At 32.9% G+C, this 27,150-nt stretch overlaps 1 non-coding gene across 1 annotated transcript; it reads right to left on the reverse strand.

The window, feature by feature from the left end:
* Positions 1 to 12,514: 12,514 nt before the first annotated feature.
* Positions 12,515 to 12,605, reverse strand: LOC132168339 (small nucleolar RNA snoR8a). Its single transcript, XR_009438853.1, has one exon. It is a non-coding gene; the product is annotated as a small nucleolar RNA snoR8a (small nucleolar RNA).
* Between the last annotated feature and the right edge of the window lie 14,545 nt (positions 12,606 to 27,150).

A 27,150-nucleotide genomic window follows, 5' to 3' on the forward strand; every position in this document is an offset into this window, starting at 1 on the left:
TTTTTTTTTTCAATACTAAAAATTTTTTTAAAAAAAATCTTCATTATAACATAGGAAAATTAATTGGAGGGAAAAATTGTAATAAAAAATTGTGAAAAGACAATTTTGCCTGTGATTAGTTTCTGTAGATTTTGGGACGCCCGAGTATAACTCAATCAATAAAATCCATTTTATTCTATAAAATCTGTGTCTCTGCATACTTCTTCAAACCAATTTTTCATGTCATAAAGAAAAAATAAAATAAAAATTTTAAAACACGGTTAATGTAAAGTAAATATAATAAATGTACATAAAAAGTAGCATTGCTTTTATGTAACTATGTGTTACTTGTCATGTAATGATATGGGTCATTTTAAAGAATTTGGTGAAGAATTAAACAGTTAGAAGATAAGCATATGTATGAGACAAAAATGTTTAATTCTATTCATCCATAAAATTAGTTGAAGCAATATTATTTGGCGTTTGGTAAAACATAGAAATGTCTTAGAGTATTATCAATAGAAGAGTCAAATTTTTATGAAAAATAGCTTCTCAAAATTGACTTTAACTAGTTTAGCTAATGAATTTATAAAGGTATCTTATATCCGATTAGTTATATTTTTATCTATATCATTTAAATATTATTTTTTTACTCTTTATTGATTCCATCTTTATTTCTTTTCTAAAATTTGTATTTCACTATTTATTTTTTCAATTATAATTTATTTAACACAATAATTTTTCAACGATTATTATTTTTTAAGTAATCATTTTTGTAACTATAATATTTTAAAACGGTTGTATTTTATAAAAGTTGTATTTTTCAAATGTCGTATTTGTCAACGCTAAGTATGAAAACCATATTCTCATAGTAATGTCAATCATATTAATAAAATATCTTTTTATTAAAAAGTTGTGAAAGAATATTTTTATAATAATTTCTTGAGAAAATAAAACAAAAAAAAATAAAAATAAAAAAATAGATAAAAGAAATAACAAAAAAAAAAAAAAACTCATTTTAAAAGTATCATTTGGGTCTTCCCCAAATTTTTTCGCAATTGTTAAAATCTTTACTTTTCATGTCAATTTATGGGAAACAGTGTTCCGGGATTCAAGGTGGCCTTTTTAACTTTTGAAAAAGCATGATTTCATGTCAATTTATGGGAAACAGTGGTCCGGGATTCAAGGTGGCCTTTTTAACTTTTGAAAAAGCATGATGTACTTTAATCTTTTTATTATAATAAAACGGGAGAGAAAGACCTTTACCTCACAAAATTAATGAGTGGAGCGAGGCGGTAAAAAACAAAAGTTTTTTTTTTTTTTTTACACATAATTCACAAAAGTTTGTGCTATTAAATTTATCCGTTAAAATAGCTACTGTTGATTTCTCTTGTTTAATTTTTTTAATAGAACATTAATATAAGGCACAAATTTTCTTCAAATTGAATTGAAAAAAAAAAAAAAATTCTTCAGCCTATTATAATAAGCAACAAGCGTTATCTAATATATTTGATTTTCTAAAAAATCAATATTTAAGTTCATAAGTTAGTAAAATTTCAATAAATAACCGTAATCATATTATATATATATATATATATATATATATGACACTTGACATTTATGATAATTGGATGCAATATCCTCCAAACGAATTTTTAGGAATCTATTTTTTCGTCCACATATATATATATATATATATATACACACACATACTAACTTAGCATTAACTAACATATTAAATTATAACAAGTTGAACAATATATATTAATTTAATATTAGGGAAAACTTCACAAAACCTCCTGAACTTCCAGTCATTTTGACAAATCCCCCCTGAATCTTCAAAACTCTCACTTAGGCCCCCCTGAACTTTGGTTTTTTCTCACATAACACCCTTCCCGTCCATATGAATCGTCAAACCCCAACGGACGCCCACTCACGTGATATTCACGTGCTATTTTTCAGCTTACTAACCCATTTTGCCCTCATTATTACTAACTGAAATTCACAAACTACCCGCATTCAAAAAGTAGGAAAAATTAAAACCTAATTCCGCAAATTATTGAGCCGAAATTTCCAAATGCTTCTAGAAGGGTTTGCTCGTGCAAACCATCGTCTTCGTCGTCGATGAACCATTTTGGCTGGAGTTTGGGTATTGATCTGCAACGGTTTAGTCAGAAATCTCATCTAAATCATTTGGGATCCATGATAATCAAATAAGATTCGTTATCCGTAAAATATACATTTAGGGTTTGTATTAGAAATTTTTTGGGATTTGTGTTTGACCAACAATTTGTATCGGATGTTTGGGGGGATTTGCATGTATCGCCTTTGGAATGGATTTTGTGGAGATTTTAGTTTAGAGTATTATTTTTTTGAAGTGGGTCATACTGTCGTCGTTTTTGAAATTTGTTTAGGGTGTTTGTCAGACAATGCGTTAAAAGTTGTCATGTGTTTATGGTTTAGGATCGTTTGTTTTGTTGAAAGTTGTTGTTCTTTTGTCTGATGTAAATGTGGTCCCCTAGACTCGACTTGTGTTGGACACGTGAGTAGCACCATGAGTTTTATACTACGAATAAAGTTGTAAAGTGGTCCTTTCCATTACCTGTAAGGGAATGAAGTGATTATGCTTTATCATAGAATTTTTGGTTGCTGACCTTATAAGGGACAACTGTGCTTAATGTATTGGCAGAGAGCTTCAGTTGTTGTGGAATTGTTGCTTTTGGCTTAGGGGTAATGTAGTCATTTGGGTATAGGAAAAAAGGGGACCACAACCATACTGCTTACATTTGGTTTTGAAATTACTACTTAAACCTTGTGGTTTGTTTGTGGCTGCTATGAGTATAGGGGTAAGATGGATAATTTTTCTTAAAGGGACAATTATATTAAACGTTGTGTTTGTGATATAAATTAGGATAAAATATCTACTTTAGGGTTGTTTTTACTTTGATGAAATTGTGGGTTGGGTTGTTTTTACTTTACTGAAATTTAGGGTTTGGTTGTTTTTACCTTGCTGGAATTGTGGGTTGGGTTGTTTTTACTTTGCTGAAATTTAGGGTTTGGTTGTTTTTACTTTGCTGGAATTGTGGGTTGGGTAGTTATTTTTACTTTGCTGAAATTGTGGGTTGGGTAATTTGTGTATTGTTTTGGGTTTTTATTTTGGTTTAATTTTTACTTTGATGGATTTTAGAACAATGATTGATTACTTTAAAATCAATTTGGGTTTAGTTTATTGCAAATGTCTAACTTTGTGTGTTGTTTCGGGTTTTTACTTTGGTTTAATTTTTACTCATTTTTTGTGGTTGGAATTGCGTGGGTATAATATTAAACTACCTTTCAATGTAATGAATGTGGCAGAATACGCGATGGGTACACGTTGTATCATGTTTGAGCTACATTATGGGGTATTTTTAACAGGCAATGTAGGATTAATTATGTTGGGGGTAATGTTAGTAATTACCCAGACCTATATGATGTATACAAGTTGAAATTTTCTGACATAGAGGATGTGTGTAGTACATATGGCTATAGGTCTGGGGACCTTCTTTATTACAGTTTACCAGGATTGCCTTTAGACCAAGGTTTAAGACTTATGTCATCTGACTACAATGTGAATGAAATGGTTGCAAAACATTTAGATCATGATCTGGTAGTGTTGTATATAGTAAGTTATGGTGTAGTGGAGGATGTAGTTGATGAAGAGGAAGAGGAGGATTCAGAGAATGAGAGGGCAGCTGTGTTTAGGAAGGATGCTTTCTAGGATTCAGTGCTTAGTGATGATACAGATTGTGTTGATTCTGAGGATGATGCTACTCATCTTAGTGGGGACATCCATGAGGGGGTTGAAAAGTTTAAAGGGGTTGTTGAAGAGGCAGATGTGGATGGAGATATTGGGGATGCTAGTGAGGGTGATGCTGGTGAGGATGCTGGTGAGGGTGGGGCTGGGGAGGGTAGGGAAGAAAGTGATGGTAGTGTAGAGAAGTATGATAGTGATAATCTAGAATCACCCCTTCTAGTGATGATGATAGTACAGTTCACAGAATCTGTAGGTAAAGGATATATGGGAGGTAGTTGAAGAATGAGATGAAATTCCTTTTAGTATCCCTTAAGCCCAAACACAGCTGTTCCAGGAAGTACCAAAATCATATGGTCACTTCAAGTTGGATTGCTGAGTGGTGCATGAATTTTTTTAGGGAGCAGCCAAATATGCCCATAGATGTATTGCAAAAAAGAGTGAAATCCATATATAATGTGGATGTCTATGTCAGTTCTTTGTATAGGGCAAGGAAAAAAGTAAGAGAATCAATCTATGGAAAATTGGATGAGCAGTACCATCGGGTGTGAGATTATTGCTCCATGGTTAGGAGCACTAATGTAGGTAATTGTTTGCTTTTGATGATTGAGAGACCAATGCTTCAGGTGCTATGCAGATTTTGGAGGCTTTACATTTCGTTGGCAGCTATGAAGAATGGTTTTCTGGAAGGGTGTAGGCCTGTTGTAGGTCTTGATGCATGTTTTCTGAAGGGAACATATAAGGGGCAGTTGATGTCTGCTGTGGGCAGGGATGCCAACAACAACATATACCCTATTGCAATGGCTATCGTAGAGGCTGAGACGAAAGATAGCTGGACATGGTTTCTTGAGGCACTTGTTGCAGATCTTGGTTCTACTCCACATGGGTTGACTTTCATTTCGGATCGACAGAAGGTAAAATACTTGTATTCATTTGTTATTCATATCAATTTAGTATTTAATGTAATGCAACTAATTATTTTTTCAACTATTGTGCAGGGTCTCATTCCGCAGTCTGAGCATCGTATATGTGTTAGGCATTTGCACGCGAATTTCAGAAGCGCTGGTCATCGGGGGGGTGCTATTGAAGGACCTTCTTTGGTGAGCTGCCACATCATACACAAAGATTCAGTTCTACGGAGTAATGGATGAGTTGAAGATGGTTAGCAAGGATGCACATGCTTACCTAGAGAAGATAGATCCTAACACTTGGTGTAGGGGATGGTTCAATACACATTGTAAGTCCAACCTCTTACATAACAATACTTGTGAGAGTTTCAATTCATGGATCAAAAAATTCCGTGACCAGACAATCTTAAGCATGTTGGAAGGGATTAGATGTAAGTTGATGAGAAGGTATGTGAGGAAGAAACAGTTGATAAGTTCAAAGGAGGAGGCCTTAGGGCCAAAGATTAGGAAGAAGCTAGAAAAAGAAGAGGATGAAGCCAGTAACTGTTGGTGTACATATGCCGGTCAGGGTATGTTTGAGGTTGAGTACCTTGGGAGAAAATTTGTTATAGATATGGAAGCTAGTACTTGTGGTTGCAACAAATGGGATGTGACTGGTATCCCATGTGCGCATGCAATTTCGGTCATTTTACACCGAGGTGGGGAACCAACTGATTATTTGAGTGAGTACTATGGTAAGGAAAAGTACCTCAAGGCTTATGACCATGTTGTCTATCCTGTGCCAAGTGAAGAGCAATGGCCTAGAAGCAGCCAACCAAAGATTGAGCCACCCAAGGCGAGGGTAGCTCCTGGTAGATCTAAGAAAGCAAGAGAAATGGCTATTGATGAACCAAGAAATCGTAATACAATTAAGAAGGGGGGGAACAAAAATCAATGTGGGTACTGCATGAAGTTTGGCCACAACAAGAGGTTATGTGTTGCTAGGCAGAGACGAGATGAAAGAAGGGCACGTGTCAGAAAGTACTACAGAGATAATGCATCAACTGACTGGAATTTGGACATGGTATCCACTCAATTGCTGATTATTGTTTAATTGAATAAATTTGTTTACATATTTAATTATTTATTTATTTCTTCATTTTTCCTGTCAGTTGATGCAGGATGGATCTTCAACTGCCACTACAACTACCAGCAGGAAAAGGGGAAGAGTGAACACACCATCAGGTTCACAAAGGGCATTAGGATCACAATCTGGTGGTTGTTCAACAACCACAACTCAAAGACCTTCACAGCGGGAATCAGAGCCTGTCTCACAGCCTGCATTTAGGCCAGCATCAGAGATTGCATCACCTCACAACTCCTGGCAGCCTACATGTAGGGCAGCATCAGAGATTGCATCACCCCAAATCTCACAGCCTACATCCCATCCTGCAGCACAGGCTGCATTTAGGCCATGTTCAGAGATTGCATCACAGCCTGTGGGAGTAGCAACCTCTGCCACCCAACCAGGAAATGCACTTGCTGCCACCCAACCAGCCAAAACAACAACATTTTATGCCTACAAACAAAATGTGAGTCATTCTTCATATCCATGTAATTAAGAGTGAGAAAAAAATATAGGGGCCTAATTGTATACCACCTAACTTGCATGCATATACTATTTTTTCGAACAAAAATAAAAGAACCCTAGGGTTGGCAACAAGGACGAGAATAGGTGGTAGGCTGAGGGAACATGTTAGAAGTGGAAGAGAACCTGCCAACATGCAGAAGCTTGTTGTTGATTTGACTGGCAGCCTTACTGGGCCACCACCAATTCCAGGGGGTGGACCATGATGCTCTTGGGGTCCTCCCAGAGTTGGCGGTATAACATTTAGAATAGCCCCGTATGATTTCGACATACAAAAGGGCCAAGGGACAGCTGCTAACCATCCACCAGGTTTTGATGAACATGTTCGAAGAATGAAAAAAGGGAAGAAGAAAATGCATGGACCTTGACTGTTTTGTGTGAACTAACTTTTTTTTTTTTTTTTGTTTTTGTGTTTGGGGTGGTATGTAAGCATTGTAAACCCTAAACTTTATTAGAACTTGTAGCTGTTTGAGGTATTTTGTACACATTGTAATGGTTGACCTCTTTGGACATGTGGCTGTTTGGTGTCAACTTCATTTTGTGCTTGACCACTCACGGCTTGTAATTGTTTGGGCTATTTTTGTAAACAATGTAATGGATGAATTCTAGATGGTTGTCATGTACTTGTTTGGTGTCAAATTTATTTTGTGTTTGACCACTTACAGCTTGTAAGTATTTGAGGTATTGTGTAAACATTGTAACGGATGAATTGTAGATGATGGTCATGTATTTTTTGGATGTGGATGAGGTAACTTTTAATACTTTTGGATTTGGATTGAGGTATAATTTCTAAGTACTAAACACTATCTACATATAGTTTTTGCTATAAATTCTTTAGTACTTGTTATTTTGGATTTGGATTGAGGTATAATTTCTTAAGTACTAAACACTATCTATATATAGTGTTTGCTATGATTTTGATAGTTTGATTAATTTACAAGTGCTTATACATTTAGTGTTCTTGTGGTATTAATTAGGTTAAATTGAGTAAATGTCGATGATGTAATTTTTCAGTGGTATTAATTAGGTTAAATTGAGTAAATGTAGATGATGTAACTTCTCATACTTTTGGATTTGGATTGAGGTATAATTTCTTAAGTACTAAACACTATTTACATATAGTTTTTGCTATAAATTCTTAAGTACTTGTTATTTTGGATTTGGATTGAGGTATAATTTCTTAAGTACTAAACACTATCTATATATAGTATTTGCTATAAATTCTTAAGTACTTGTTATTTTGGATTTGAATTGAGGTATAATTTCTTAAGTACTAAACACTATCTACATTTAGTGTTTGCTATGATTTTGATAGTTGGATTAATTTACAAGTGCTTATACATTTAGTGTTCTTGTAGTATTAATTAGGTTAAATTGAGTACATGTGGATGATGTAACTTTTAATACTTTTAGATTTAAATTGAGTTCAATTGACAACATTTTGCCAATGTTTTATTTTCCAAGCTGAAGGTAACACAGCATCAAGCAATAAGAGAAATTGCGGTCACAAGTGGGTTGGAAAATTTAGTGAACAAATCAATTTGGATACTTGTAAATTTGTACCAAGAAAATTCATACAAACCATGCCAAATATTACACAATAGTTGGATACAAAAAGCCTAACCATATGGTCAATTGATACAAGTCTGATACAAATAAAGACAACAAAATGTCTTTTTCAGCTGCTTAAACAAGACACCAACAACATGCAAGTGCAACTCGAAACTTCAGCTGCATCGAACGATACTTATTCTCAACCCTTTTAAGTTTAAGTGTAAAATTAGCAGCATCAACTTCAATTTTTGGCTTGTACTCAACAAGTTCAATCTTGCATTTCAACACTTCCATTGCCCTTTCGGACTTCAAATCGTGCTGCCATGCCAACAACATCGACATCAGTCGATCACCGCACACACAAAATTCTGGTTCAACCCATTTAAAAAAATTGCAACCACGATTTGTTTCATTCTGCATAATCATACAAATTAGGGTCTAATCCATCATTAAAGTATTTAGGCATAACAGGAAGAGCAGCAAATTTATGTGAAAAAAATAAATAAATTCTCAAAAACATCTTACCACATAATTTACACCGACATAAAACCTATTTCCATGATTTTCAATTGTTGATGCTATTTTGACAACGGTTTTGCTCCCACATTTGCAAATTGGATAGCTCGATCTTGAATCGCTTAACTCACCATCGGAGTGCTCCATCTTTAACCGTCGTCACCTCGTCGGTACTGGACAGTGAGTAATTTTGCCGGTGGATGATTTTTGCCGGTCTGGGTCTCGTCGTCATGTGGGATTCTTTGCCGCCGGATGTACTTAAATTCAGCTTTCTTTCTTCGACTTTCTTTCTAAGCCTTCGAATCAATGGCTGGAACCCATTTTGCCATCAGCTTTCACATTTTTTCCGCAAGCTTCGGCCGTGGGTCTTCGTGTTCGAGTTTGGTATGCTTGGACGAGTGAGACGAGTGAGCGTGTGTAAGGGTGAGGGTGAAGGGTTAGTAAGACACTAATGAGGGCAAAATGGGTAAGCAATCTAAAAAATAGCACGTGAATATCACGTGAGTGGGCGTCCATTAGGGTTTGACGATTCATATGGACGGAAGGGTGTTATGTGACAGAAAACCAAAGTTCAGGGGGCCTAAGTGAGAATTTTGAAAATTCAGGGGGGTTTTGTCAAAATGGCTAGAAGTTCAGGGGGGGTTTGTGAATTTTCCCCTTAATATTATTACTAAGCAACTAAAGGTGGGAATAGGATCCGCTCCATTTCAAATGAATGGAGAGAGTATCATGTTAATGTTTTTCAGATGGGTAAAATTGTCGTTTTAATTTTTTGAATATTTGTAAGTGTTGAGTCCTACATTGAAAAAATATAAAGAAAGAAGAGTAGTTAATATATATAAGTAGACCAGAGTCCACCCATTTAAAGTTTTAGGGTGCGTTTGGGAGTGCGTTTTTTAAAAAATAATCTACGATTTTAAACCAAATTGCAATTTTAGAGTGTTTGGGATTGCGATTTTAAAAACGCAAATTTTAAAATCACAAAAAAATCTCTGATTTCTATAAACTGATTAGATGATGCTTATTTGAAAAGAGAATAACTTCTATGGGGTCTTGGCACAAACTAAGGCCTTTGTGCCCTCCAGTAAGAAAGCGACACATCAACATGGAACACTATAACAAAAATATGATGTTCCACTTAATCTTTTTTCTAGAATACCTAAAACAAAACATCTTCTAGAATAAACTTTTCATATTTTTCTCTAAAACCACCCCAGCTACCAACCTGCCACCGGAGACAACGCCGGAAACAACACCAGAGACAACGCCTGCCAGTACAGAGAAAGCCGAAGATGACGCCGTCCGATACAAAAAACGCTATGTAAGAACGGTGCTCCTCCTCCCTCTCTCCGGTGCCCTTCTCTATCACCTGCGGCAACAGAGAAAAAATTGTTTCTTTGCTGTCGGTGCTCCCTCTCCCTCTTCCTCTCTCTCTCTCACACACACATTGGCAGTAGAGAAAAAATTTCTCTGCTGCCGGTGCTTCCTCTCTCTCCCTCCTTCTCAAATTAGAAATTTCTCTGTATCTCTCTTGCATTGGGAAGAATCGAGACTTGGTGGAAAGGAAATTGGGAATTTTACTGCCAAAAATTTGTTGGGTCTGGTGGGATTTGGGATAATTTGTCGAACTTAATGGTGGGTTGGTGATAATTTGGGGGTTTCGGACATAATCGTTGGTGGGTTTGTGGGGGAATTGGTATTTTTTTGGGCAATTGTTGTGCTTGGTTGGTGTTGATTAGGGTTTTGGGAAGGATTGGAGATTAAAGTTGAGGTTTTTTGTGGGATAATCTCTGGCGGATAGCGTGTATTGGTGGTACCAATGCTAGGTCGATCACAGTTAGTGTCATTTTCCGTTAAAATCTTTGTTGACGCCGGTGAGAGAGAGGGGCACCGAACAGCGTCATCTCCGGCTTCCTCTGTACCGGCCGGCGTTGTCTCCGGCGGCAAGTTGGTGGCTAGGGTGGGTTTGGATAAAAATATGAAAAATTTATTCTAGAAGGTGTGTTATTTTAGGTATTCTAGAAAAAAGATTAGGTGGAACATCATATTTTTGTTATAGTGTTCTACGCTGATGTATCACCTTCTTATTGGAGGGCATAAATGCCTTGATTTGTGCCAAGACCCTATAGAAGTTATTCTCATTTGGAATAATGCAAATTTAAAACAAAATCACGATTTCTATTAAAAAGATATTTGGTGCAATAGTTACCTTTTTTTTTAACGGGAAAGAAAAAAATACCAAGAATACTCACCTAAAATATATTAAAATCCTTCTTTTATCTTTTTCTCTTCATCTTCTCTGTCTCATTCATCCTTTTTCCGCCCTGTAGCAGTGTGCGTCGTTGTTGTTCATCTCTTCGCCCATCTACCAGGTAATAATCTCATCTTAATATTTTCTTTCTCTCCATATAACTCCTATGCTTTTGTAAAACTTTCCACTGTTTGGTGTTCGATGTTGTATTATATGGTTTGTATGATTATTGTGCCTTTTTATATATGCGTTTATGTTCTTCGATCATTTCTACAGAGTAAAGTTGTGATTTTTTTTTCTTTCAAATTTTTATTAAGATTACCGTGCATTCATAGTGATTTGCAATCTATCATAATATGCAGTGATAGATCACTGTACACACACAGTAATATGATAGTGTGTGTAGAGTAACAGTGTGAGGCTTTTTCTTTAGAAAAAAATTATACTGTACAGTGACCAAGATGATGATTTTTCCTAGGTCATTGTGCACTGCATAGTGATGTGCACAATGACGATTTTTTATGGCTTTTTTTTTTTTTTTTTTTTGGTACTATACAGTAACAATTTGTGATGGATTTTTATTTTTATTTTTTAGTAACAATTTGTGATATATATATATATATATATATATATATATATATATATATATATAATGGGTAATAAACAGTGATAATTTGTGATTTTTTTTTATTTTAATTTTTTTTATTGTGCAGTGCACAGAGACCGAAGTATTTTTCTGGATCATTGCGTTACTGTGCATTGCACAGTGATGTACAGTAAAAATTTAAAATAATGACTTTTTAATTTTGTTTTTAGTGCTATTACGTTTCAATGTTTGTATCAACTCCACATGGAAACATATATTTTACCCCCCAAAAGCATCACCACTATTGCATTTAGCCCCTATAATTTAAAAAGTGACATTGGATCTCACAAATTATCAAATTGTCCAAATTTAACAATTCGTTAAGTCTTTTCATCTTTTTGGATAGAATGAAAATCACATGTGTTACACAGAGAGACAGACCTATATACAGATGGGGCAGCCATGGACCCCCTGTTTTGAAAATTTTTCACTTTACATCTGAATCCACGTTATTTCAACTTTTAGTGCGCATTATTTAGTGTGTGATGTGTATCTTTGATTACATTGATTCATTGTATCAACATTTTGTCCAATAGTCAATAGTCAAAGGAGGTTGAGCCACCCCCTATGTCCTTGGAATACACGCCAAACCACTCCCATAGTCATTGGAGGTGATTTGGTCACACCTGATGGTTTGAAAGTGGTTTTGGCTTCACTAGAAGTAATTAATTTTGTCCATTCATTTTTTAAATCTATGTAAACCTATTTTGGGTAAAATCCACTTAATCCTTTCAAACTACCAGCCAAATGACAATATACTTAATCCCCTCAAATTACTACCTCAATGACAATCTATCCTAAAAACTATCAATTACGACAATTTACCTTCAAAACTATAAATTACGACAATTTACCCCCCAAACTACCAAAACAATGACAATGTACCCCTAATGCTAGCAAAATGACGAAATTACTCCTATACAATTTTCAATAAGACAAAAATACTCTTACCTTTTTTTTTTAAAAAAAAAAAATAAATATATTTAAATTATTATTATTATTATTATTATTATTTTAAGAAAAACAAAGTTGAAAAAAGCAGGGATGACTTCGAACCACCCCATAGGGTGGCTCGACCACCACTGAAGGCAGGGATTTGAAAGCGTTACTTCTCTTCCAAATATATAATTAATTTTCCATTTACGCAACAAATTTTCAAACTGAATCATCAAGAAACTGTGCAGGATCGAATAGTATGTGAGCGAATGAACGTGTAATAAACTAAATGTAATTGAAATTGGGCGGCGCTCATATTCTACGGGTGTAAACGTGTCTGTCATCATGCCATGGCAATAGCATTCAGAACGAGGAATTTTTATAATCATCGCAACCAGCCCCATGTATTTGCATATAGCAAAAAAAGAAAAATGAAATCTTTCAAAAACTTTGAAATTCATGCAGGAACTGGAAAAAAGAGAGAACAAAGAGGAAGAACCTAGTCTTTGATGTGTGGCGCAAAGGCTTTGCTTAGGCTATGAACTTGGTAAATGGTAGCCATTGTTTATTTATAAAGTAAATATTATAGTTTGGGGGTGGCTCACCCCATTAATGAGACAAAGGTGGCCAAGTTGTCCCCGAAAATTGCTTGGTGGGTGGCTGGACCATCCCCAGTTACCTAGGGGTTGTCTAGCACCCCTGTTTTGCTTTTTATTTATTTTTTAGTTTTTTTATTCTTTTTTTAATTTTTATAAATTTTAGTATTTTTGTTTTTATTTTAGTAAGGGTAATTTTGTTATTTTGTTAAAATTGGGGGTACATTGTCATTGTATTGGTAGTTTAGAGGGTAAATTGTCATTAAGATGGTAATTTGAGGGGATTAAGTGAACTTTACCTTTTTATCTTTTTTGTTCCGAGTAAATTTTTATTTTGAGTAGTCCATGAAGGGCTTGGGGACCATCCCCCTCTCCCCAAGCTAATCCATACCAAGAAAAAAAGAGAGCAGGAAATTACACAAAAATGGTTTTTTATTTATTTTTTATTTTTTATTTTAATTATCTCTTTTGTATTCTTTAAAAAATTATGTGACTTTTAAAATTATTATTTAATCAAAATTCAATAGTAATCTTAAAAATTACATCAAATTTAAGGGACAAAAAAAAAAAAAAAAAAAAAAAAAACACACACAATAGAAAAGGGAGGTGCGGTGAATCTGTATTTTTAGCTAATAAAGATGTACAATCGTTTACAAATAAAAAAAGGTTTTTCTGTAAACCTAAATATATATAAACTAAATAATAATAATAATAAAAACCTAGAAAAAATTGTTTAGTGGTCAACCACCCCGGTGTCATTCTAGTACAATTCCAAAATATTACCAGTAATTTTGTTTTAATGTGGGTATTTTAGTAATTTTTGTTCAATTTGATTAAGAGCATATGCATTGTTACCAAATTGAGTAATAAGAATATCTATTTTTTTCCACCAAATTGATTTTATCTCACCACTTATCCTAAGAGGATTCGAAGATAAGTAATGGTGAAATATTTAATTAAAATAGAAGTTGAATGATGGAGATTAAGTTTGAATTCAAGACTTCTACTCTAATATCATGTTAAATTACTACTTAATTGTCTGAAAAAACTTAAATTGATAGGGATTATAACTATAATCACATAAATAACACTTTAACAAAATGAATTTATTGCACAGCAATATAATTGTGGTACTATCACGACTTCACTTTATTTGAGATAAAATCAGGTATTTGTTCTGCTGGTTTTCCTAAAGTTGCTTTGAACTTCAATCCTATACATATTCAAATCATGTACTTGGGATTCTTATGGGAAAATAATAGGGATGGACCATTGTCTTCCTCTTTAAGCCTGGTGTAATTAATTATATATATACTTAACTTTAAAGAGATTAAGAGTCCTTTAACATTCACTTTGTGATTTTACGTTTTACATTGGTTACCCATCACGGAAACCTTTGGACTGTAAGCATAGTTCGAAATTTACAAATTAGAGAAACATCACTTTTAACACCTTAAACTTTCATTTTATTTGCAATTATTTTTCTAAACTTAAAAAAGTTTTAATTTAGTAAATCCAAGTTTAAATAGTTTGCAATATCACTCATACCGTTAGTGTTTGAGTTTAAATCTGATCAACACACTTAGCCATCAGATTGTTGAACATGAATCCCATTACGATGATATCTACCAACAACTACTCTAGTCAACACACTCTGATAACTCTTGGAACCGTCTCATGGCAACCCGGAAATGTTTTATTTTCGTGATTTTTGGAGAGGCACTACAACTGTTGTTGGATTTGTGGTCCTAGCTATCACTTTCCAAGGTTCATTCGGCCTCTTGTCATGAATATTTGAAGCATTTGTTGGTGTTTGTTGGAGTGCTTTGCTTTTACCTCTAAGGGATTGCATCTCAACTCTGTAATCCTTTTTAATTAGCTTGTGATATGCTTAGTCTTAATAGGTTTGCCAAATATTTTCATTTCTAAGTTTGTCACTCTGTTTTAGCATCTATGTAGTTTGTATTACAGTAATTACAAATCTATGCTATGATATAATTAATTAGAGCAATATATTCTATGACATATATATATCTTATTATCGTTTTTCATGTCTTGTTTGTTAGACTATTAATTAAATGATTAAATTTATAATATTAATTATAGCAGAAGATTCATGCTACTATGAACTAAGCCAAAACCTTAATGGCACTGCGACGACTTCTGGAATCGGAATATGGCAACCTCGACAACAACATATTTCTGAGACATTTGTTGAGAGAGTCACTGCGACGGTTGTTGGGATTATCTTCCTGTTATTAACTTTCTAGAATATAGTCCTCAAGCATTTTGTGAAAATGCCCAACAACTTCTCTCGCTTTGGTAATTGAAGTTGGCTTTGGCCTTTTGAGTTGCTTTCTGCTACTGCTTTTTAATTTTTCGAAAGTTGATCAAACGTTTGTTCCAACATCTATTGAGTACTTGTATTTTCACTGTTCATAAATAAGAAGGTTTTATCGTCTGTAATTTTACATTAGGCATGTAAATAATAAGTGAGATCGATTTTCATCTTTCATAAGACAAATTAAACAGCCTTATTTGTCGTTTTTCTTGAGCATATTACTTTCTCCAAAAAGTAAAAGCAACTAATTATTGGAAAACTTTGTCATATGGGTCAACAACTAATTAGATCAGATGCCTTTAGGGTCATTTATTATTATTGTTATTATTTATTTATTTATATTTTCTACATAATGAATAGTCAAAAAGAGAGAAATAATGATGCTGAGAGATGAATAAGAAAAGAGAAATGCTTCAAAGCGGGATCATTTACATGCACCGGGATCCTTTCCGGTTGAAAACAACTGCAGAGGAACCGGTTTGTTGTAATATAGGGATAAAATGGTCCAACCAAGAAATAAAATTACTATTTTATCCATACATTACAACTCAGTGGTTCCTCTCCGGTTGTTTTCAACTAGAAAAGATCTCAGTCCCATTAGCATACCTCATCCAAATAATTGGATATGACGCTTAAGAACACAGTATTCTCTTTGGCCGATGTGGGACTAATCACATTTCTTTTTCTACAAAACACTAGGAGAGTAAAAAGTGGAAAAAACGACACCGGAATAGAAAGGAGAAACTAATGCCTCGAGGGGTAACTTTAATTATATGAATCATCTTACTCTGATAGTAAGATGCCAAAACGATCAATGCGCGAATCTCATTATCAAAATTAATTTCCACTGAGGACAATTGATTTGTGATGGTGTTGAACTCATTGAGATGATGTGCCACCGAAGCTCCTTCCGTCATCTTTAGGTTGAACAATTTCTTCATCAGATGCACCTTGTTGTTAGCCGACGGTTTCTCATACATGCTTGACAAAGCCGCCATTAGACCTGCTGCGGTCTTCTCCTTTACAACGTTGTGTGCAACTGATTTTGACAGTAATAACCTGATAACTGCTAGGGCTTTACGATCAAGCAGAGCCCACTTGCTATCATCCATGTCGTCGGGTTGTTCTTCCAAAAGAGGTTGATGAAGATCTTTTCCATAAAGAATATCTTCAATTTGTACCTTCCAAAACCCAAAATCTTTGCCGTCGAATTTCTCGATTCCTATCTTTCCTTCTTCACCTGCCATCGCTCCCACTCGAACCAACAGCTCTGATACCAGTTGTTAGGAAATTAATCCTATTTTCCAAGACCTGTGAGATGCGAAAAATAAGAAGAATGCGGAATAACAAAGATTAGGCAATCATACACGATACAAAGATTTAAGTGGTTCGGCTTAACAAACTTACATCCACTGGCGGAGACGACCCAAAGAAAATCCACTATCAAAAGATGGAGTACAAAAATAGTAGAGAGAAAATCACTCAGATCCCAAATCCCTAATACATTCAAATCTCACTATCACACAAGAGAGATTATTCCTAAAATAGAATACAAAAGACATGTACAAACTCTTCTTTTGTTGGAACAGATGGCGGCTGATCTCTATTTTCTTCTCTTACTTTGCAGCACATTTTTCTTCTAATCATTTGTTTTTGGCTCCTCCAAAAAACCACCAAGAAGAAAACACCGTTGCTGCCCTTGTACCTCCTTCTCTCAAATTCTCTCTTTTTTCTCCTCTCTTTGGTGCTTCACGTTTTTGGCACACACACAAATTCACCTTATGCTTTATTCCTTATATAGAAGCTTAAGTCTCCTTTTACATGTTGGTCTAAGATTTCTACTATAAGTCAAACAAAGAGTCCAATAACACATAGGAGAAGGACTCCAAAACAAACTTGGACAAAAGTCTCCTAAACCCAAAAAGAGTAGAGAACTAGTGAGACCCACGTGTGATGGGTGGCAAATCATACCTAACACTTTAATTATATGAATCATCTTACTCTGATAGTAAGATGCATTATTGAGCAATAATCGGTGACTGAGAGTTGATGTACATCATTATTGGTGCCATACATCTCATTTTTCAACTCAAAAAGAGGAGCAACTTTAGGCTTAGCAATTAGGCGCGCACACCTGTACGTACCTGAATCATTGAAGGTATTTCTTGATAAGACAACAGGACCATCCTCAATATTGCTCTGTGCTAATGTGTGTTTTTTCTTAAGCAAAAGTTAAAAAACACACAAAAGAAACAAGGGGAAGGACCACTGGGGATCCTTGAAGATATGCGATGTGGAATTTATTCTTTTATATTAACCAATAGTTATTATTTATTAATTCTAAGAATCTTATAACCTGGGACACTAATAATTAACATTGTTCGGCTTTGACAAGTCGAGATTGAACACACATTTTATTGTTTGGCTCAAATATCTCATAAAGGAACTAGCCTTCGAATCTTAAAATTCAGCTCAATTCGGCTTGCATTACAACTAGGGGTGTAAAATGACCCTAGTTGCTCATGTACTCAACTCGGTTAAACTCAATTTGGTCTTGGTTCAATAATAAATGAGTCGTTTGTGAACACAATAATATGTTCGATTATTAAACGATATATACTCGTAGTAACTCGGCTCGATTTAAATAATCTTGTATAAACTCATATAATTTTACTTAAGATCGTAACCCAGTTGTTTACTAATAAAAATGTTTTATCCTCTGTAATTTCACATCAAATATGATGTTGACAAATTTTTTTGGAATAGTTTCTTCACAGTTTTTGCACATTATCCTTGCCCATATTGCTTTCCCCCAAAAAGTGGAAGCAACTTATTGGGGAACTTTATCATACGGGTCAACACTCAACAGCTAAATGAATTGGGTGCCTAAAGGGTAACTTGATTTAAAAGCCAATGCTGTTTCGGATTGGATTCATGAACCCACAGTAATCATGATTGGATTCATGGATCCACACTATTTATATAATTTTAGAAATATTTTGTATTGATATTGTTTATTTTGAAAAGAAAAAAACAAAAAGACAATAAAAATTTCAAACCTGCACACACAGTTCATGCCAGAATGCCGAGGTGATCTTTTGAGAGAGAAAGTGAGAAAGGGGGTAAGAGCATCTTTGGAAAGCTAGGTACTCTGGAGGGACACGTGGCTTGACTCTATACGCTAGCATCGAGTACAGTTTTCGGATTGGATTCATGAACCTACACTAATCCACCTCCATTTCATGATCCTATTTATTTAACGGCAACTTTGATGTGCCATAAGAATAGAATCTCATGTAAATGATTATTTTGAGACAAATAATTATTTCTTAATTTAAGGCACAGGCTTTTCTTAATGGGTAATGTGAATGACTATTCTATTCTATCTTCTTTTAATTTTAATAAAAATTATCATTTTAATTATGAAATAGTAATTCTGCGTATCAAATGTAGCCTAAGGGTAATTTGGTTTCAAATCCTTTTCTTGTTAAAGAATTAGAATAAACATACCATAAGTAAAGAAGGTTAGGGAGATGAAAACTGTTTTTAGGAGTGTTTTTGGTTTGAAATTATGCTTTAATGTGACGTAAAGGTAAAAACTGGTTTTTAGATTTTTTTTGCAAAAAGGTCCTTATCGCTCTCAGCTTAAAAATAAAAATTGGTTTTCACGAAAACAAATATAGAAAAATATATTTTGCCCTCTCAAAGTATCACTACTATTCCATTTAGTCCCTATAATTTAAAAAGTAACATTTAATCCCACGAACTATCAAATTGTTGAAATTTGACAATTTGTTAAGTCTTTTCATCTTTTTGGACGGAATGAAAATCACGTGTTATATATGGAGACAGACCCATATGCAGATGGGATGGCCATGGACCCCCTATTTTGAAAAAATTTCACTTTATATCTGCATTCATGTTATTTCAATTTTTAGTGCAAATTATTTAGTGTGTGATGTATCTTTGACAACATTGACTCATTGAATTAACATTTTGTCCAGTAGTCAATAGTCATAGGTGGTGGAGCCACTCGAAGATGCCAAACCACTCCCATAGCTGTCGGAGCTTGTTTGGTCACACCAAATGCTTTGAAAGTGGTTTTGACTTCACTAGAAGTAATTAATTTTGTCCATCTATGTAATTTTATTTTTTTTGTTCCAAGTAAATTTTATTTTGAAATTTTTAAGAGGTTACTCCAACTCATATATATATATATATATATATATATATATATATATTGAGAGCTTGAGTAGTCCATGGAGGACTTGGCCGCTTGGGGACCATCCCCCTCTCCCCAAGCTAACCCCATACAGAAAAACCATAGCGGGAAATTAGATTGGTGTAGGCTTTTTTTATTCTTTTAAAAATGATATGACTTTTAAATTATTATTTGATCAAAATTCGTTAAATTAAACGAAATATTCTCTTTTAGATGTTAAATCTCATTAAAAGACAAAACTACCCCAAAATAAACAATTAAAACTAAAAATATAAATATAAAAATTAATTTTTTAAAAAAAAATAGGGGGCCACACTCCCTTTGGGGAGGGGGTGGCGTGCTGCCACCCCTAGCCACCCTGGGGTGGCTTGTGTGCCATCCCTGAGGCGATGGCCACCCCCAGATCTGCCCAGGGGTGGCCCGACGGCCCAACAATACAAAAAAAATAAATTATATAGAATGAGTCTTACAAAACATGATATGATACATAAGTTTTACGTACTTTTTTTGTTTGCCTATTTATTACTGTTCTTTGTAGCTTCATTCCCTCTTAAATGATACATATTACATAAAACTAAATCCTATAAGAGACTCTGTATTCAACAAATCATATTCCTCTAGCTCTTTTAGTTCTAATCTCCATCTCCACTTAGCTAATTTCATTTTATTATGTTATTTTAATTGGGTCACAAATAAGGTTAACTACTTTAGTTGTTAACCTATGATTATTAGGCTCCCACACTGGCCATGCTCACTTGGGCTATATATGTTGATGCGGATGCATGTGATTATTGGTAATATAATTGCATCTGTGCCTGCCTGCATTATGTGGATATTACTTTTAGGTAACCGCATCCATATCAAGTGATTAGTAACCACTATTCACACGGTTGTTAATTACTATCCATATATTAAATAATAGGTCTTTTGGGACTATTCATGCCTTACACAATTAGCAACAATCTCATGCCTTACACTTGGAAATCTTCAAAGCTTTCCAAACAGGGATAGAAAATCTTCAAAGCTTTCCAAACAGGGATAGAAAGCAGGAGGATCTGGACATTAGAAATAACAGGAGCAGAGTTCCGATCCATAAAGAGATGAGGATCCTTAATCGCAAGGATGGTGTGCAGTGAGTCCCCTTCAATGAGCAAGGGAGAACAACCACAACCATGGGCAGCAGCCATATTCTGACGGCCAGAAAGTTTCCATTAGATGTGCTAATTTTGATGTACATCTTGTTATTAGATGAGCCGCTTCCCACCTTGTGTTTGGAAGCATTCCCACTTTTTCTTTGTTATTGTCTTCTATTAGATTAAGGAGTGGCAAAGACCCTCATTTGTAATTCTTCCCTTGTTTCTTCTCCCTTATTTGAGAAAAAAATAAAATAAAATAAGAACTCATGACTTACTCAACATTCACATTTGAGTGATGTATGCTTATCTTACGTCATTGAATGGTTTCCCTTGGCATTCATTCATTTCACAGGAAGCTAAAATGTGAAACGAATGAATAAAGACCTATTACCTAATATATGGATAGCAATTAAATTGTGAGAGCTCCATTGCTTAGAAAAAGAAAAACAAATCAAATCTAAGTAGATGTTAGTCCATTTTTCACATGTATTGGTCGTGCAGGGTGCATGCACGGTTCACATTAAAGGTCCACATAGGGCCAGATTATCATATGAATGATTGTCTTATCTTTTATAGGGCGATTTTCAACCCAATTCGGACTCAAGAATATTATCAAATAACCCCATAAAACTTGCTTATAAAAATTTACCCAGATTAACAAATCAAAGAAAATAAGTAGTTTTTTTTTTTTTTTTGAGTTGGTACGGTAAAAAGACGGTGCTTAGAACAGAAGGAAAAGTTTGCCATTTTGCCATTTTGTCCTTCAAAACTCTAAAAAGACAGTGCTTAGAACAAAAATAGCCATTTTTACGCTGATTTAATAAATATGTCTACATAAGCTTTTATATTTAAATTGCTCTTTTAGATTAATTGTTTATGAATGTACACACATACAATATATAGTTAATTTTATGCGACTGTTAGAGTTCGAGGTATTGCGTGAGGCATGACATCATCTGCCCCTCCTTCACCTCCCATTACATGGGAAAGATGGACTTAATTAATGAACTAGTGATATTAAAGATAAAATTTTCACAATTTCATGTCTTTCTTTTTTTACATGTCAGCATAAGATGAGAGAAAAGAGAGAGAATGATTTGAACTAGTTACAAAATTGTAGGTCTTGATTAGTGCTAATAAAAAACTCTTAATTTTATGGCTTGCTTGCCTTGGATTCTATATATCTATTGAACAAGAAATATACTCTCTGCAGATAGATTAAGAAAGTGGGGGAAATGAAACGAGCACAACTTTTTCTTTTCTCTTTTTATAATAATTCAAAAATATTTTTGAAATTAAATTATAATATAGGCATTGAAAAGAAGCGTGGGAATTTTTTTTTTTTTTTTTATTAAAAAAAAATAGTTAGGCGGGAAGCTAAAGAAACTTTCTGAAACCCAAATATTCTACTGACAATAAAAAAAGCATCAACATGCACTCAATAAAAAATTGTTAAACAGTGAACTAAAAATAATAATATAACCTCCCCAGTAACTAAAATTTAACATTTTAAATAGTTTTAGAGTAGCTAAGTAGCTAAAACTGTTAAATAGATTAAAGCTTTTCAGCCCACCCATTCTCGGTATATTGATCACTTGTAATCATTTTCCTATTTAATTAGACAAAAAAAAAAAAAAAGTTTAAAGCTTTCCAGTGGTTTCATACTTAGGTGCATATAATTGAAAACATTTCACTAACAATGGTTTATAAAATATAAAATAAAAATAAAAAAGGTTGGAAAAGAACAAAAATTTAAAGAAAAAGTACACATATCTTTGAGTAATTTTAAAAGTCTATTTTGTATTACTCAAAAAATGATGCGGTTTTTAAAATTATCATTTGATCAAAATTTAATTATGATTAATCACAAGTTTAATTATGATTTTAAGAGCCATATTTGGATATGTCATAGGACATAGCGCTAATACTAGAGCATAAAATACTAATTGCTGAAATAAAGAGACCACGAATTCTAAAACAATGTGACAACCTTAAAAATAAAAATATTGGGTAAAGCTGTAATTAGGACGGAAGCATATCGATCAAAAGCTAAAAAGGATTACAAATTAAGTTGTGATACAATCCATTAGAGCTAAACTTCTGTTTGGTTGTCTATCATAAGTTGTGGGACTTTTAAGATATATTGCAATTAACCGAAGGATTTCAAGCATGGTAAGCAAGAGAAGACCCGTGAGAGCTTTCTAGATTGATCAATTATCCTTAGAATTATAACAAAAATACTAAACACTTTCAAAAACACAAATATAATAATAATAAAAAAATTAATCACTTTTATGTCGCGTCATAATATTTTTTAAATAAAAAAATACTCTCCAAAACACATTAATATGCAAATATAGCCTAAATTCATTTAATTTTTGTTTCCCTCAAAGGGAGTAGGATCATCTCTATTTCATTTAAAATGGAGAGTATCCATTTATTATAAAATAATGAGTAATATTGTCTTAATATTAAAAATGAATGACAAAATTTATATTATTATTCATCATTTTACACTAAATGAAAACTCTCAATTTCAAATGAAATTGAGAAGATCCTATTCCCCCTCCAAAGACGAATGGTAAGCAACTTGTATTAAAAGAAATACAAAAAAGGGTTTTGTTAGGTTACTGATATCTGATATCAGCTTGTAAAAAGAAGAACCATCAATTCCTTTCAAGAGATTAAATTGTTAGAACTCCATTGCTTAGGAAAAAAATACAAATAAAATCTAAGCAGATGTAATACGTCCATCTTCAACATTTAATGGTCGATTCTCTAGTGATCAAGAGTGAATGGTTCACATTAAAGGCCAACATATATAGGGCCAAATTATGATATGAATCACGTATCTTGATCTCTCCCAATACATGTGAGTGTCAGTGATGTATGCATATCTTATATATGTATTCCGAGAGGCAAGATTTTTTTTGTCCTAATAGCATGATGCTAATACACCTGAAAATGGTACCATTTCCTTCATAGGAGAATGAGGGATTATCAAATGAATTAGATTTAATTACCATTAAAATCTGATTACAATCAAATCTTTTAAATTAATACAATCAAATCAGGTAGGATAATCAAGTATACTCTAACATTCTCGTCAAACTCAAGGTAGAATATTCTGGAAGCTTGAGTATAAAAATCTCATTACAATTAAATTTCTGAAATTAATACAATCAAATCCCAAAGAATAATCAAATATACTCTAATATAATATTCCCCTCAAAAACTTAAGGTAGAAGATTTTGGAAGCATGAGTTTGAAAAGATTTTAATTTTTTAATTTTTTTCTTGTGGTGGAGATGACAACGGTTGGTGGAGATGAGTTTGAAAGGATTGACATGGACAACTCAATCCACTGAAAAATTTCCAAATTTGATGAGTTGATTGTGCATTATGCGTAATAATCTTTGATAATATGAGTATGTAAATATTATATATATATAATAGAATTCGGTTACCCGATTATTAATTTGATTTTTAAATATTGCCAATAACCAGTACCGCAAGCTGTTTAGGCAGTTATTTAACGATTAACAGTTATTAGTAGTTAATAACCTCCCCGCTTGTACAAGCTTAATTAGACCCCAAAATTGTAGAGATAGAGATTTCATAGAATATAACTTTTAAAATGGCTATATTGATTGAGTTATAATCTGGCGTCCCAAAATCTACAAGGCTGTAGATGAGTCAAGAATGCTATCGAAGAGAAAATATTTATGAATTATAGTCAGATCCTCTTCCTTTTGCAAGCCGAATCCATTGAATTTCATACAATATATATATGTTGGTAGATTGGCCACACAAGGCCAAAAGCATGGATTAATCAAGGGTGCAGTTGGACAAGTTATAAATGTCGTTCGGATTAAAGAGATTTGAGATTTCTAATTTTATTGTTAACAACAATAAGTTCTAGTTTCAATTTAAAATTTTCTTAAAAAACAAATGATTTTTTTTTTTTTTTTTTACATGTCTGCACAAGAGGGGGATAAGGATTCGAACTAGTGACCTCCACTTCATTAAGTGTGGTCCCAATTGATTGAATTACCTCTTGGGGTAAAAAACAAATGATTGAATGTGTGTGTTGAAAAATCATGATTGAATGTACAGCGCTAGCGATATATAATATGAGAACTAATAGCATTCTTAGCAATTTCACCAGGCTTTACTCACCAAAATAACCAAAAGTATATATATATATATATATATATATATATATATATATATATATATATATATATATTCTATTTTAACAACTCACTTTTTTAGTTTTTTAGAATACTCCGACAGTCTCATTATTTTAACAATCAATTTTCACTATTCCATTTAAATATTATTTTTCAAAGATTTGTTAAACTTTCACTAAACCTGATCCACCCCCAAGGGCAAGGGGTGGTCGGCCACCACTTGTGGTGGCCAATTACCCCATTTCTTTTTAAATTTTTTTTATTAATATATATATTTTTTTAATTTTGATTTTAATTTATTTATTAAATGTAAATAATAGTTTATTATTTTGTTATTAGTGGAATGTTCCAAACTGTTCGATGAAAATGGACAGTCTAGATCGAAGATTGGAGAGAGCGGAAGGAAGAGAGAATTGCATTTTTTTTTTTTTAAAGGAAAAAATGCTTGCCACGTCATTTGGGAAGCATTTTGGAAAGAAAGTCTTGAGATGTGAAGCATTTCCGGAAATCTAAAGAGTTTATTGTTGAGTTCTTTTAAAAAGTTGCTAATTAAATTAAACATAAAAAATAATTTTTTTAACCAAATTTTAGGGAAAGTCTACATTCCTCCTCAAACTAGTCTCCAATTGACAATGTCCCTTCCAAACTTTCAATTGTGACAATGTTTTTCCAAACTACACAAAATTATCAATGTTTCCCCTAATGACGAAACAACCCTTAGTAAAATAAAAACAAAAAACACTAAAACTTTTAGAAAAAACTTATATCTAAAAAAATATATATCAAATCTAAGGGATGGCCAATATTTATTTTTTTAAAAAAAAAAAAAAAAAAATCTTTTTTTTATAAGAATTTTTTTTTTAAATTTTTTTTTCGTTTTTATAATTTTTTTTAAATTAAAAAGTTCAGTTTTAAAAATTTAAAATTTTCATTTTAAAAAATTACAATTTTCGTTTTTTAAATCAACTTTTTTTTTTAAAAAAATTAAATAAAAATTTCCCTTTTAAAAAAAATCGTTTCAAAAAAAAAATTAAAGAAAAAAAATCGTTTAATATAATTTTTTTAAACACAATTGTTTTTCTTTTTTTTAATTTATACTAATATTTTTGTCTTATTTAAAAATTTATAGGCGTATTTTTATCTTTTTGTTGACTTTAAAATGATATTAATAATGTTTTAATAATTTAAAAGATATTATCTCAATTAAAAGTTTAAACAAATATTATTAACTGAGTAATAATTTTAGAAGATAAGTCAACTTTTCAATGGTAAAAAAAGGCGGCTGAGCTTTATTGAATACTGTTTCCGTAAAATTGACATGACAAGCAGACATTTTTGCCTTTTTATGTAAAAGAGTGCTCGAGATTTTAACAATTGCGGAAAAAAATAACAAGAGATCACCGCATCAAAAGTTAATATTCTCTGTTTTACCAAACGCCAAATTGCTTAAACTAATTTTATGGATGATTAATCAGAATTAGATATATATATTTTTTTGTAAGTACATTAAAAGCAAGAAAAAACAAACACAACAGGAATTAGACATTTTTGTCTCATACATATGCTTATCTTTTAACTGTTTAATTCTTCACCAAATTCTTTAAAATAACCCATATCATTACATGGCATGTAACACATAATTACATGAAAGAAATGCTACTTTTCATGTACATTTATCATATTTTATTTTATATTAAAATATTTTAAATGTTTTATTTTGTTTTTTCAGTAAGTTGACATGAAAAACAATTTAAAATAAAAATGATAAATACTAAATAGGTACGAAGAATAGGTTAACTCAATTAACTTTACCCTCTCACCCCCCTTTTATATTTATTTTTATGTTTTTGACCTTTTTTGAATGTAAATTATATTTTATCCTTCAAACTATTACCTTAATTTTACATGTTTTTTCAAATTACATCTCACGCGCAATTTCGAACCTATAAACTACCAAAAATATTATCATTTTTTTTCTTATGGAATTTGGAGGTAGCTCCAACACCTCTCCGGTGGGATTTTTTTTTTTTTTTTTCTTTGTAATTAAAGGTATTTTTAATAAAAAAAAATGATCTAAAATATTTTTAAAATTTATACGTTCGAGTTGCAATCATTTATTATTTAAATTTACAAGTATATTATGGTGATAGTTTTTTTCTTCTTTAATTCTAAGCCGTTTTGTACTTGGTGATAGTGTTTCACCTGCCACTTGGCCAACTCAGTTAAAGCTGAAAATGACGTGTCCCTGTTTATAGCCGTTAACGTGTAAGTGTCACCATCTTGGTTGTTGAGCATTAATCATGACCGCAGCCCATAACTGTCACCAAGGGCGAAAAAAATCTTCTCCCATCCATAATAGACTGAAAAATATTCAATTTATAGTTAAGATTTATTCTTAAAAATTATACAACCACAAATAGAACATCTACCCTACTAAAAAAAAAAAAATTCAGATT

The sequence above is a fragment of the Corylus avellana genome, chromosome 2 (genome assembly GCF_965113065.1).
Source record: "Corylus avellana chromosome 2, dhCorAvel1.hap1.2, whole genome shotgun sequence".
Taxonomy (NCBI): domain Eukaryota; kingdom Viridiplantae; phylum Streptophyta; class Magnoliopsida; order Fagales; family Betulaceae; genus Corylus; species Corylus avellana.